Below are 15,604 nucleotides of genomic sequence, written 5' to 3'. Positions count from 1 at the left end.
GGACATGGCAACCCACTCCAGTATTTTTGCCTGGAGAATTCCATGGATAGAGGAACATGGCTGGCTAGAGTCCATGGGGACGCAAGGAGTCAGACAGGACTGAGCACCTAGGCACAGCACTCACCATCAACCATCTTAAAAGAGTGTAAAACCAGCTCTTTCTAATGGTCAGTTTTTGTTTTTGTTTTTCCTGCTCCTTTGAGATGTAATGGACCTGTATTGTGTAAATTTAAGGGGAACATATGTTGATTTTACAAGAAAGGTATTTTTGATGTTATATTTGGTTACAGCACTTGAGATCACGTTCATTAACGAACTTCATTTTTGTTGTAATTTAGTGGCTTTGTTACCTTTTAAGGAATGGAAATGCACATATTTCTTCTCTGAATCCCTCTCTCCCCCTAAGAATCTGTGTGTAGTGGGCTGTTAATTCAGTGGGAGGGAAACCTTGAGATATAATCTAGGTGGTGCAAAGGGGAAGGAAGGAGAAGAAGGGGAGTGAGGGAGGAAAGGAGAAGGAGGGGGAACAGAGTGTGACCTAACACACCTGACGTGGTTTAAGAAAGCATGAGCTCCTGCCTAAGAAAAGCTTCTGGGCTTCAGCATGAAGATCCACAGTGAGGACCCTGGGAATCCATTGGGTGCGAGACTTTAAGTGCAGATCACTTGGGAGTAAGCTTGCTCCCTGGCACCCACACCCTTTCCACCCTCCGCCTACCAACCCCCTCCCCTTTTCCTTCTGAAGAGAAGAGGGGTTTGCTATATGCAGCTGGAGAATTTTCTGACTTTGGAAGAGGACGCCTGGCTTTTGAGGTTCCTGACATCAGCACAAGCTCTGTTGGAATAGCTGTGTGGACCACCGTCCCCTGTCCTTAAGCTATTGAGCCCCAAATAACTAAAGATATAGATACATTGGAGATAAGGAGGTGGGCCACTGGATGCCAGAGAGGGAAGCAGGGACTCTTACCACACTGAGACCTGGAAACAGCCCCTAAGTGGGCCCCTGAAACCCCTCCCACATTCTTTCTCCCCTCTAGCAACTTGGTAGGAAGGTTTCTAGTTGACAGATCCTATGGGGAAAAACTGGTTCAGAAACATGTATGGAGCCCGGTTTGGATACTATGGATTAGATTTGAATGGGTTTTAAAAGCCTTGGAGTCGCCTGTACCAGCCTCACTGAGAAAAGGCTTTTGGAGAGCCAGGTAGGACTTGCACAGACGCAAGACACAGGATGTGGTATTGGTATTTCCAGAGAAATCTCTCTGGGATGTGGAGACATAGACACTCCAGCTTCACCCTTCACTAGGGCTCAGAGTGGGAAGTGTTTAGCTGCACTGAGTCAACTGGACTGATGAGCCATAGGGTTTGGATTGTTTCATTTTGTTCTCTGCAGCCATGAGTCTGCAAAATTTCTCTGTAATGGGCTAGAGAGTAACCAGGCCTTAAGGGACATGCTGTCTCTGCCACTAGCAGTGTGAAACAGACTCTGGCAGTGGCAAATATTCATGACTGTGTTCCAATAAAACTTTATTTGTGACACAGAAATTTAGATATCATGTAATTTTCACGTGTCACAAAATGTTCCTTTGTTTTCCCCAAATTTAAAAAAAATGTAAAATTATGAAACATATTTTTAAAAGTTCAAAAAATGGTAAAGTATAAAAATCATTCTTAGCTTACTGGTGGGAGGAAAAAAAAAACACAAACAAACACACAAATTGGGAGGCAAGCCAATTTGTCAATCCCTGTATAAACCATTTGCCTATATAATGCAGCTAGCATCCCACTAGTGACTTGTGGCATGCATTTAGTAGGATGGATTCTGCTTCTGAAAAACAGAAATTGTTCATAAATCCAAGATGAAATCAGCTGTAAGATACAACATCAATCCGTTTTTTTGTTTGTTTGTTTTAATTGGTCACACACTGTGGTCTGTGGGATCATAGATTTGAACCCATGCTCACTAGAATGGAAGTGAGGAATCTTAAATACTGGACCATCAGGGAAGCCCCACAGCATTGTTTTTCATGCCATATAAAATATATATTTATATACATATGTATGCATGTGAGCTCAGTTGCTTCAGTTGTGTTGAACTCTTTGTAACCCTAGGGACTGTAGCTCTCCAGGGTCCTCTCTCCATAGGATTCTTCAGGCAGAAATACTAGAGTGGGTTGCCATGCTCTCCTGTAGGAGGTCTTCCTGACCCAGAGATGGAACCTGAGTCTTCTGCATTGGCAGGAAGGTCCTTTACCACTAGGGCCACAATTTAGGCACAGCCAAACAAACTATGATATGCTGCTGATGAAAGGTGATCTGATATCAGAAATGGTCACATGTAAACTTTAGAATGTCCCTTAATGTCAAGGAAACGTGTTAATGGCATGGAAGTTATCAACAAATGCATTATATGGTGGCAAACTGTTATAAAACTTTTATTTCAGTGACCACCACTGCCCCTGTCAGCAACCAGCTACCTACTGGCTGACCTTATCCCTTGCATGCTAGTTTTAAATAATTAAGATTTGTATTACATGAAATGCTTGGAGAAATCCTTTCTCAGCCTTCTGGCTAAGGTCAAGTGTAAGTACTTGGGGAGCCAGGAAGTAGTGGGTTGAGCATGTGGTCCAGATAAATGATTGTGTCAAAAACACTTACTGATTGTTTATGTAGCATACACATAGCACTGACAGATGCCACATGTTGTTCTAGAAACAAAAATACAGTAACCTAATAGCTCTGGCGGTGAATATGGCATGTGGGTTGGGGGAGGCTGTGATTTCTGACATCCTGGTCAGGGAAGCCTGGCAGGTCAGGAGCTGGATAGCAGTACTTGAGACAGCGTCCAAGACAGGGGGAGTAGCAGAAGTCCTGAGAAGGCCCCGTCCCCTGTGCTCGGAACCCTGCACCCACAGATACCAAAATCTATGGGTGCTCAAGTCCCTTATATAAAATGATGTAGTCTTTGCATGTAACTCTAGGAGATGCTCCTGCATGCTATCAATCACCTCCACATTCCTTATAATGCCTAATACAATGTCAATGCTGTGTAAATAGTTTCAAGTACAATGTAAATTTATATATATATATATATATATATATATATATATATATATATATGTACATATATATGTGTAGTTGCCAGCATGAGGCAGGTTCCAGTTTTGCTATTAGAACTTTCTGGAATGTTTTTCAAAAATGTTTCTGATCCATGTAAAGAGTCTGGTGCCTCTGGACTCAGAGAGTGGAGGGAGTGAGGGACACCCCTAAAGGTACATCTGGGGGCTCTTTTGGACATTTTATGTTGGTCAGCATTTCTGAGTGACATTGGAGATCAATAAGCAAAATGGTGCCTAGCAGCTCTCCTGTAGAGTTTAACAGGAGCATTGGGGCCACCATGGGGAGATAAGGCAAAAGTCTGGACTGGAGAAGGAAGTTTAAAACTCTCATGTCACTTAACTGAGTTTGAGATGTTTTCTTATGTATAAAATAAGTGTGTGAATACTTATCTCAATGTTTCAGCCATTGAGTACCTGCTGGTGCTAAGTTGTTTCAGTTGTGTCCGACTCTGTGTGACCCCTTCAGTGGCAGCTCACCAGGCTTCCCCGTCCCTGGAATTCTCCAGGCAAGAACACTGGAGTGTATTTCCATTTCCTTCTCTAATGCATAAAAGTGAAAAGTGAAAGTGAAGTCTCTCTGTCGAGTCCGATCCTTAGCGATCCAATGGACTGCAGCCTACCAGGCAGGCTCCTCTGCCCACGGGATTTTCCGGGCAAGAGTACTGGAGTGGGGGTGTACTTACCTTCTCCTGCAGATGCATAAATCAGGTACTAATTTTGTCTTTTGAAAGAAATGTAATCATCACGACTTATCTGCAGAGAATAAGTACCAAGACCCCAAGCTGACATCTGTAACCTCACATAGTATCAAACCCTATTTACACAATGTTTTTTTTTTCTCTATTTAGACATGCCTGTGATAGTTTATTTGATTAAAGCACAATAAGAGATTGGCAACTAAGGAATAGTAACAGGAAAGTGAAAGTAAAGTGGCTCACTCCTGTCCAACTCTTTGTGACCTCATGGAGTGCAGCTTTCTAGTCTCCTTTGTCCATGGAATTTGGCAGGGAAGAATTCTGGAATGGGTGGCCATTTCCTTCTCCAGAGGATCTTCCCAACTCAGGGATTGAATAGGGGTCTCCTGAATTGTAGGCAGACACTTTACCATCTGAGCCACCAGGGAAGGTATAATAATAACAGAACAATTATAACAATATATTTTTATAAAAGTTTTTTGAATGTAGTCTCTATGTAAAAAATATTACGGTACTAATTTAGTGATTTTTTTCCACCCTAATTAGGCCTTTCTATGCTCTGCGGCTATAACTTTTGCAGTTTGAGTTTTGACAGCAAAACTAACCCAGATTCCCTTTCTCTTTTTCACATTCGCCACAGAGCTTAGCAATCTCAGCATACAATTGTTTCTCTTTTTCTATCAAATTAAGACCTTCAATCTTTTCACTTAGTGGTTGCACTGAATGGATTCTCTCTGGCGTATCTAACAGGCCAGCATCATTCCAGTTATTCTTTGGGGCCATTTTGAGTAAAATAAGTGTGACTTTGTCACAAGCCCTGTGAATTCTCAACAGTCATGGTGGTAAGCGAATGACCAGTGGGTTGGATGTGCAGGACTGAAGAGCAACTCAAAATCTGGGCAGGAGGAAGCAGGATGGTGTAAGATTCCAATTACACTCCTCAGAATGACATGCAATTTAAAACTTATGAGGTATTTATTTCTGGAACTTTTACATTTAATATTTTTGGTGAACAACTGAGGGTTACCTGAAACCACAGAGAGTGACACCTGAGATCAGAAGCAATGATCTTGTGCTGTGGTTGCCTTTAGGTGGGGAGGAGGGGACTAGAAGAAGGGGCCACTTGAAGTCAAAAATGGTTGTACAATGGCCCATCTCGTCCTGTGTGAGGAAATAAAAGCACCACCACAACCCCAGAAAAAAAAAAGAGGGTCCAAATCCGGAAATGAGGATGGTGACAGTACTGAGGGCATCTTTGTTGGAGTAAAGCACGTCAATGAGGATAATGAAACACTCTTTGTCAGAGTAATTTCAAGTTCAAAACCAGTCATTTCTAACATTTTAAACAGAGTTACCATGGACTCCCCTTCAAGAGGAAAGAAGGGCCACATGAGTCCAGATCCCTCCTGTATGTTACAACCTGCAAATCTCAGGACCCCAGCATCACAGCCAGTGGCCGTCTGTTCAGCTTCTCAGTCTGAATGAAGAGGAAGAGACACTCCTTTTATTTCTGAGCCTTCATCTAAACATGATTACAAAACGAGATATCTGCAAGGCATGCTTCACAATTCAGAATTGCTGTCTCCATGGCCTCACTGTCTATCTGGAGCTGTCTCTCATTAGAAGGCAAGGATGAAGTCCTCTTAATTCAAAGAGATGTCTGACTTCAGATGTAAATTTTAACAGTAAGAATCCCAAAACACCTAAACTCAGCGATGGAATCCCATGGGGACTGGCCTCCACCATGACCCCCCACGCCCTCTCCCTCACCCCCACCCCCACCTCCGCACCAGGAATCTCTCCTACAAAGAATATGATTATGACCTTGGAAGATCTCTGGACCTCACAGAGCCATATTCATGATGGGGCATCATTTTCATGGACTTGTGAAAATGACCAGGCATGCTTCAGCCTTATGGATCCAAACAGAACATGTAGTTTGGAAGGGCTGGAGAAAACAGAAACTTTTGGACTCTACCAAATCAGAGCAAGAATGTTGATCCCATGAAAGGAAATCTGATCATGTTAGTTGCTGACTTTTACTATAGATAGCATACAAGAGATGGGCAGCCAGAACAGAAGATTCATGTAGCCTTCAAACGCCTCAGCTGCTTGAGAGTTGTAAAAAATGTTAAGTTTATGACCCATGTGAGGAACCATCTGGGGCTTGAGAGGCAGAAGGGTGACAGCTGGGAAACCCACACTACCTGCCAGCACTGCCACCGCCAGTTTCCCAGCCCCTTCCAGCTGCAGTGTCACATTGAAAGTGTCCGTGCTTCCTGGGAGCCCTCCACGATCTGTAATATCTGTGAATTGTCCTTCAAAACAGATCAGGTTCTCTTACAGCACGTGAAGGACAGTCACACACCTGGCAAAATGCCCTATGTGTGCCATGTTTTCAATTACAAACCATCAGCCTTTGCTGATGTAGGGGCACATTTTAGAACATGGCATGGAAACATGAACAATATGCTTTGTCTGTTTTGCCTCAAAATTTTCAAACTGGTGACATCCTTCTTAAATCATGCTTGGAGACACTGGAACAAGAGGGTCTTTCCATGTTCCAACTGCTGGCTACAGTGTTTGAACCTGAAGGAAAAGACAGAGCACCAGATCAGGAAGCATCAGTCATTCAAAAGGCCAGAGCAATGGCGAGGGTTGCCTGTATGCAGGTCAAAAAGCAACAGTTAGAACTGGACATGGAACAACAAAACAGACTGGTTCCAAATAGGAAAGGAATACATCAAGATAGCATACTGTTACCCTGTTTATTTAACCTATATGCAGAGTACATCATGAAAAACACTGGGCTGGATGAAGCACAGTCTGGAATCAAGATTTCTGGGAGAAATATCAACAGCCTTAGATATGCAGATGATACCACGCTAATGGCAGAAAACGAAGAGCCTCTTGATGAGGCTGAAAGAGGAGAGGGAAAGGGCTTGCTTAAAGGTCACCATTCAAAAAATGAAAATTGTGATATCTGGTCCCATCACTTCATGGCAAACAAATGGAAAAAAAAGTGAAAACAACAGGAGATTTTATTTTCTTGGCCTCCAAAATCACTGCGGAGGGTCAATGTAGCCACAAAAAATTAAAATAAGCTTGCTCCTTGGAAGAAAAGCTATGACAAACCTAGACAGGATATAAAAAGGTGCTGACCAAAGTTCTTATAGTTAAAGCTATGGTGGCTCAGACAGTAAGGAATTCACTTGCAATGTGGGAGACCTGGGTTCGATAATAGGAAGGACATCCCTGTAGTCCAGTGTAAGACTCTGTGCTCCCAAATTAGGGAGTCTAAGTGCATTCCCTTGTTGGATATTAGATCCCACATACTGCAACTAAAATACCGCATGTGACAATTAAAAATCCTGCATTCCACATGTTACACTGAAGACTGAAGAACCCTTGTGCTGCAACTAAGACCAAGCACAGCCAAGTAAATAAATATATATTTGAAAGAAAGAAAGAAAGAAAATATGAGAATCCCCTGTTGATTCAGCAGTTAGGACTTGATGCTTTCACTGCCAATGGACAGGGTTCCACACCTGGTTGTGGAACTAAGATACCACAGGTTCCGCAGCATGGCCAAACAAAACCCCAGAAAGATTACTGAGGAGGAAATAACTCGGAAAGTTTGAACACTAAGCAACGTAACTGGAAACAGGCTGAGGATAGAGTAAGGATTGCCAGGATCTCAAAGGGCAAAATTGGCAGCTTTGTAATTCACAAGACTATTTAATGTTGTGGTTTAGGCTCCTCCTACTCCTGCTTCTGAACCTAAATAACTTGTAGCTCCTAAGAAAATCTGTTATGGAAAAGAGAAAATATTTGAACTGAATGATATTGAAAATAGCAATTTTTTTGAGACAGAGCTAAAGTAGCTTCATGTGTTACCGTGCATTATATTTGAAAAAAAGAAAGGTTGGCAAAACAGTGCTCTAAGTCAGTGCTATTCACGGAAGTTTCTACAGCAATATAAATTTTTAAAATCATTGCTACATGTATTCCTTAATAAGGACAATAGGCTTTTCTGAGAGGTGACCTGTTTATATCCTTTATCTGATTTTTCAGATGGAGTGTTCATCTTGTAGGAATTTTTTTTTTTTTTTTTTGCCTTGCTGTGAGGCCTCTGCCAGACCTCTCCACCATGACCCACCCATCTTGGGTGGCCCTCCAGGGCATGTCTTAGTTTCATTGAGTAGACAAGGCTGTGATCCTAGTGTGATTAGATTGACTAGTTTTCTGTGATTATGATTTCAGTATGTCTGCTCTCTGATGCCCTCTTGCAACACCTACCATTTCACTTGGGGTCCTCTTACCTTGGACGTAGGATATCTCTTCATGGCTGCTCCAGCAAAGTGCAGCAGCTGCTCCTTAACTTGGATGCGGGGTATATTCTCACCATCGCCCCTCCTGAACTTGAATGTGGAGTGGCTCTTCTAGGCCCTCCTGAGCCTGCACAGCCACCACTTCTTGGACGTAGGGTTGCTCCTCTTGGCCACCACCCCTGATCTTGGATGCAGGGTAGCTCCTCTTGGCTCCTCTGTCAGAGCTCCTCCATGACAGAATGTGGTCAACTGAAGAAGGGAATGGCAACCAACTTTAGTATTCTTGCCTTGAGAACCCCATAAACAGAATGAAAACAAAACAAACAAAAATCATAGGATACTGAAAGAGGAATGCCACAGGTCTGTAGATGCCCAATACGCTACTGCAGATCAGTGGAGAGATAACTCCACAAAGAATGAAGGGATGGAGTCAAAGCAAAATGAATACCCAGTAATGAATGTGACTGGTGAGAGAAGCAAGGTCCGATGCTGTAAACAGCAATATTGCATAGGAACCTGGAATGTTAGGTCCATGAACCAAGGCAAATCAAAAGTGGCCAAACAGGAGATGGCAAACACAAATGTCGACATTCTGGGAATCAGCATACTAAAATGGACTGGAATGGGTGAATTTAATTCAGGTGACCATTATATTTACTACAGTGGGGAGGAATCCCTCAGAAGAAATGGAGAAGTCATCACAGTCAACAAAGAGTCAAAAATGCAGTACTTGGATGCAATCTCAAAAATGTCAGCATGAACTCTGTGCATTTCCAAGGCAAACCATTCAATGTCACAATAATCCAAGTCTATGCTCCAACCAGTAATGCTGAAAAAGCTGATGTTGAATGGTTCTATGAAGATCTACAAGACCTTTTAGAACTAACACTCAAAAAAGGTGCCCTTTTCATTATAGGGGACTGGAATGCAAAAGGAGGACATCAAGAAACACCTGGAGTAACAGGCAAATTTGGCCTTGGAATACAGAATGAAGCAGGGCAAAAACTAATAGCGTTTTGCCCAGAGAATGCACCGGTTATAGCAAACATCTCTTCCAACAACACAAGAGAAGACTGTACACATGGACATCACCAGATGGTCAACACTGAAATCCGATTGATTTCGCTGATTCTTTGCAGCCAAAGATGGAGAAGCTCTACACAGTCAGCAGAAATAAGACTGGGAGCTGACTGTGGCTCAGAGCTTCTTATTACCAAATTCAGAGTTAAACTGAAGAAAGTAGGGAAAGCCACCACACCATTCAGGCATGAACTAAATCAAATCCCTTATGAGTATACAGTGGAAGTGAGAAATAGATTAAAGGGACTAGATCTGATAGACAGAGTGCCTGATGAACTATGGACTGAGGTTTGTGACATTGTACAGGAGACAGGGATCAAGAACATCCCCATGGAAAAGAAATGCAAAAGAGCAAAATGGCTGTCTGGGAGGCCTTACAAATAGCTGTAAAAAGAAGATAAGCAAAAAGCAAAGTAGAAAATAAAAAATATATATAAGCATCTGATTGCAGAGTTCCAAAGAACAGCAAGAAGAGATAAGATAGCCTTCCTCAGCAATTAAAGCAAAGAAACACAGGAATCAACAGAATGGGAAAGACTAGAGATTTCTTGAAGAAAATTAGAGATACCAAGGGAGCATTTTCATACAAAGATGGGCTCAATAAAAGACAGAAATGGTATAGACCTAACAGAAACAGAAGATATTAAGAAGAGGTGGCAAGAATACACAGAACTGTACAAAAAAGATCTTCATGACCAAGATAATCACGATGGTGTGATAACTCACCCAGAGCCATATATCCTGGAATGTGAAGTCAAGTGGGCCTTAGGAAGCATCACTACAAACAAAACTAGTGGAGGTGATAGAATTCCAGTTGAGCTATTTCAAATCCTGAAAGATGATGCTGTGAAAGTGCTGGACTCAATATGCCAGAAAATTTGGAAAACAGCAGTGGCCACGGGACTGGAAAAGGTCAGTTTTCATTTCAATTCCCAAGAAAGGCAATGCCAAAGAATGTTCAAACTACTGTACAATTGCAATCAGCTCACAAGATAGTAAAGGAATGCTCAAAATTCTCCAAGCCAGGCTTCAGGAATATGTGAACCATGAACCAGCTGGTTTTAGAAAAGGCAGAGGAACCAGAGATCAAATACCTAACATCTGGTGGATCATCTAAAAAGCAAGAGAGTCCAGAAAAACATCTATTCTGCTTTATTGACTATGCCAAGCCTTTGGATGTGTGGATCACAATAAACTGTGGAAAATTCTGAAAGAGATGGGAATACGAGATCACCTGACCTGTCTCTTGAAAAACCTATATGCAGTTTAGGAAGCAACAGTTAGAAGTGGACATGGAAAAACAGACTGTTTCCAAACAGGAAAAGGAGTACATCAAGGCTGTATGCTGTCACTCTGCTTATGTAAGTTCTATGTAGTGTACATTAGGAGAAACCCTGGGCTGGAAGAAGGACAGGCTGGAATGAAGACTGCCAGGAGACATATCAATAACCTCAGATATGAAAACGACACCAATCTTATGGAACAAAGGGAAGAGGAATGAAAAACCCTCCTGATGAAAGTGAAAGAGGAGAGTGAAAAAGTTGGCTTAAAGCTCAACATTTAGCAAATGAAGATCATGGCATCTGGTCCCATCACTCCATGGGAAATAGATGGGGAAATATTGGAAACAGTGTCAGACTTTATATTTTTGGGCACCAAAATCATTGCAGATGATGACTCCAGCCATGAAAATTAAAGACGCTTACTCCTTGGAAGGAAAGTTATAACCAACATAGAAAACATGTTTGAAAGCAGAGACATTACTTTGCCAACATAGGTCTGTCTAGTCAAGATTTTTGTTTTTCCAGTGGTCTTGTATGGATGTGAGAGTTGGACTGTGAAGAAAGCTAAGCAATGAAGAATTGATGCTTTTGAACTCTGGTGTTGGAGAAGACTCTTGAGAGTCCCTTGGACTGCAAGGAGATCCAACCAGTCCATTCTGAAGGAGATCAGCCCTGGGATTACTTTGGAAGGAATAATGCTAAAGCTAAAACTCCAGTACTTTGGCCACCTCATGCGAAGAGTTGGCTCATTGGAAAAGACTTTGATGCTGGGAGGGCTTGGGGGAAGGAAGAAAAGGGGACAACAGAGGATAAGATGGCCAGATAAATCACTGACTCAATGTACGTGAGTCTGTGTGAACTCCAAGAACTGGTGATTGACAGGGAGGCATGGTGTGCTGCCATTCATGGGGTAGCAAAGAGTCAGACATAACTGAGTGACTGAACTAAACTGAACTGAACTGTTATGCTTAATGGATCTGGATATTCAATCAGGGATCAAATATTTGCCCCCTGCAGTGGAAGCACAAAGCTCTAACCAGCAGATCACTGGAGAATTGTCAATGAAAATGTTTTCTATCTCTGTCTAATATGCCACTTCGAAGATGTTAAAATGTAGCTAGTGTGACTGAGGTATTAAATCTTTGCCTGTGCTCAGTAGCTTCAATCCTGTCCAACTCTTTGCCACCCCATGGACCGTAGCCCCCCAGGATCCTCTCTCCACGGGATTTTCCAGGCTATACTACTAGAGTGGATTGTCATTTCCCTTTCCAGGGGTTCTTCCTGACCCAGGGATTGAACCCACATCTTTTATGTCTCCTAATTGGCAAGCAGGTTCTTTACCACTAGCACCACATGGGAAACCTATTAAATCTTTATTTTATTTAATAAAATTAATTTAAAATTAAAAGATACAGCTAGAACAACCAGATCTCCTTATAAATGAGTTTCAATTAATTTGAATACTCAGTAATTTGTGTATCTCTTAAATATTTTCCTCAGGATGAGAGTCCATTCCCCTCCCAAAGTGTAGGCTGAGATTAGTGACTTGTTTCTAAAGCACAGAATATGTCAGGGGGAAGGAGATAACTTTATAGCAGAGAAACTAGTGGTAAGTCATATTGAGAGTATGAATCCTTGATGGGAAGTGACCAGAAAAATATGTTGCCTTGGAGATATAGTTCTAAAACTATATAAACTGCAGTGCAACCAGAAGAAACATATCAAACCCATATTGAGAGTCATTCTGCAAAATACCTGTCTCTGAAGGACTCCTTAAAATTGTCAAAAATCATGAAAATCAAGGAAAGTTTAAGAAACTGCTACAGACCAAGTATAGCTATGGTTTACTTATAGAGTAAGCTAAGGGAGGTATCTGTAGCTTTTCAGCATATATCCTCATGCAGTTCGGTATCCTATATGGGACTATGAAACTGGAAAAGAACATTTGTGGAAAAACTAGTAAAATTTGAATAAAACCTGGAACTTAGTAAAAGGTACCCTATTGAAAGATACTGGAATAATTGAGAGGCTTAAAGGAGGTCATTTCACATATGTAATTTTAGACATTGCAACTATTTTCTCTACACCACACCCACTTCATTTTGACTTCACTGGAATGGAACTATAAAGTATAGTATACTTAGCTGAATGGAAATCTGCAAATACAAAATGATCAATAATGTTTAGACTGTGTGATTTGATCATAATGCAACAATGAGAAATTGACAGAGAAACACCTTTTAAAATTCCATTCATTTGGAAAATATCAATAACTGTATTAATACATAATATATATCTCCATGGAATTTTCAGGCAAGACTACTGGAGCAGATTGCCATTAGTTTCTCCAGGTGATCTTCCTGACCCAGGATTGAACCTGGGCCTCTTGGGTCTCCTGCATTGGCTGAAAACTTATTTACCAGTTGAGTGACCAGGGAAGCCTATATAATATATAATCTTGTCTTAAGAGAATATTAGGGTATGCTTGGAAGTGAATGATAATGAATATATCATTCAGCAAAAATTGTGGGACACAGTTAAATTTGCACGGAGAAATGATGGAAACAATGATAGATTTTATTTTCTTCGCGTCCTAAACGATTGTGCATGGTGACTGCAGCCATTAAATTAAAAGATACTTGCCCCTTCGAAGAAAAGCTGTGCGAAACTTAGCATATTAAAAAAGCAGAGACATTACTTTGCTGACAAAGCCTGTCTAGTCAAAGCTATGGTTTTCCAGCAGTCATGTATTGATATGACAGTTGGATCATAAAGAAGGCTGAATGCTGAAGAATTGTTGGAGAAGACTCTTGAGAGTCCCTTGGACTGTAAGGAGATCCAACGAGTCAATCCCAAGGGAAATCAACTGTGAATATTCACTGGAAGGACTGATGCTGAAGCTGAAGATCCAATACTTTGACCACCTGATGTGAAAAGCCAACTCATTGGAAAAGATCTTGAAGCTGGGAAAGGCTGAGGGCAGAACTAGAAGTGGGCAGCAAAGGATGAGATGTTTGGATAGTATCACCAACTCAGTGGACACGAGTGTGAGCAAACTCCAGGAGAGAGTGAAGGACAGGGAAGCCTGGTGTGCTGCATGCAGTCCACAGGGTTGCAAAGAGTCCAACATGACTGAGGGGCTGAACAACAATGAATTAAGGTAAATTTATAGCATTAGATAAAAGAGAAATGAGAGTTACCAATAACTATGTCGAAATGTTGTAAAAATGAGGAACAGAACAAACTTATAGAGATAAGAAGGAACAAAATTTATAAGAATGAAAAATGAATATAATAGAGAAGAAAATATTGTAACAAAACCAAAACTTTATTCCCTCATATGACTACCAGGAGACTTCCAGCAGAACAGGGCGTTTAAAAAAGACTCTGTACAGGGCCAAAAATATAAATACTTGAGGCTTTGGGAATATGATCTTTGGTGATTAATAAAGTTTGCAGCCATACACAATAACAAAAGGAACTGGCAAGTCCCTGTTCCAACTTTAAGGACTCTGAAAATTGAATTCCACACAATTTTCACATCAGAAAATAATATTCTTTTCGGTTTTTCTGTCATTAAAAAGTGTAAGGCTCTAAAACTTAAAAAAAAAAAAAAAGAAGTAAAGCTCATTCTCAGCTCACTATAGGCTGTGTAAAAACAGGGGCAGACTACCCTTCATAGATCCAAACGGAATTCCAAGAGAAGGGGCTTCAAGATCCAGGTGTATGGTCAAGTTCCTTAAGCAAGGGGCAGGTCACCCCTGATGGCTGTGAGTACTGGCCACTATCACTGGACTCCCCTGGTAGATTGGATTCTGCCCTCAACCCTGTGCCCTGGCGACTGTGCAATTTCTTTTCACCTCCCACCCTGCTTCAGTGAGCTTCACAATCTTGAAAGACCCAAGACCCTTGAGATTCAGGTTCAGCTTGATCTCGCTCCCTGCAATTGCCTCCAGAGGTACCACGGCCGGCGCATGTGTCCAGCTCGGCCACGCGCCCAATCAGATTACAGGAGCCAACACCTGGCAGCCAATCAGGGGCGGGACAGCTTAGGTTTAACCCCAGGACCGCTTAGGGGCACGTGAGCTGCGGGCAGTTCTTGCACCGCTGCCAAAGGGGACCGGTAAGTACTGGGGTGAGGTGTGGCCAAAGCGATGCCTGAGGGCCGAGGGGAGGGTTTCTTAGCTCCCCACGCGCTAAGGCCTTGCTTGGCTGGGCGGCCTGTGAGGGCCCGCGGGCCCTCAGGAGGGATCGTGCGCCATAGCCTACAGGCCCCAGGCCCCTTTCGCCCTCTCCCCTCTCTAGTCTGGGCTGGGGCTGCACTCCATCAGCCTTCCTGCCCTGGGAGGATGGGACGAGCCAGCTCGGGAGAAGGGCCTGTCAAGCCCCTGGCCACTGCCCACGTCTCCTGTGGAACCTAGTATGTTTAAACAGACACATACACACACACGCGTGTACACACACACACACACACACACAAATTTTCACGGCGGGTTTGTGACTCTGGCCCAACCCAGTTCTGGACCCAGGCACAGTCAGGCTGGCGCACCGGGGGAAAAAAAAAAAAAAAAATCGATCTAGTGGCCTCTTCACTGCCACGGCGCCTTGGTCGTTTTCCTGTTTCTTCTGCCTCTCCTCGGACTCCAGCGCTGCTCCTGTCCCTGGGAGCCCCGAGATTCAGGCCTTTGGTTCGGGAAGTTGGCAGATGAGGTGTTTGTTACTGAGAGAAAGGAGATAGGAGGCAGAAGCTCAGGGAAGAGGAGTCCAATCACTTGCTCTGCTTGAGAGTGAGACGCCTGGTGAGCATCCGTAGGGTAGGACCAGGTAGGGCCTGGGGGGATAGAATGTTCCCAGAACAGGTGACTCACCCTGACCTTTCCCTTTGCCCGCTCCCAGGATGTGACCTTCTCCTGCCTGGGAAGTCTCAAGTGCTCAGGTTTTCTAGTGTGCCCCTGAGGTAAGGTGACAGACATCTTTACAATAAGGGACAAAGTTGTGGCTTTCTTACTTTCCGTTTTCCTCCTTTCATTCATGGGCTGACAGGTTGCTGTTTTGAGAGAATTCCCATGATTGGGGATTAGCTTACCCTGATTTTG

General features: G+C 42.7%; 1 pseudogene; it reads left to right on the top strand.

The window, feature by feature from the left end:
* The first annotated feature begins 4,960 nt into the window (after window positions 1–4,960).
* On the top strand, window positions 4,961–14,561 carry LOC108634571 (annotated as a pseudogene).
* The last annotated feature ends 1,043 nt before the right edge of the window (window positions 14,562–15,604 follow it).

This window comes from Capra hircus, unplaced genomic scaffold, assembly GCF_001704415.2.
Source record: "Capra hircus breed San Clemente unplaced genomic scaffold, ASM170441v1, whole genome shotgun sequence".
Lineage (NCBI taxonomy): Eukaryota > Metazoa > Chordata > Mammalia > Artiodactyla > Bovidae > Capra > Capra hircus.
The sequence above is the reverse complement of the archived record's forward strand: the minus strand, read 5'-3'. Positions and strand labels throughout refer to the sequence as shown.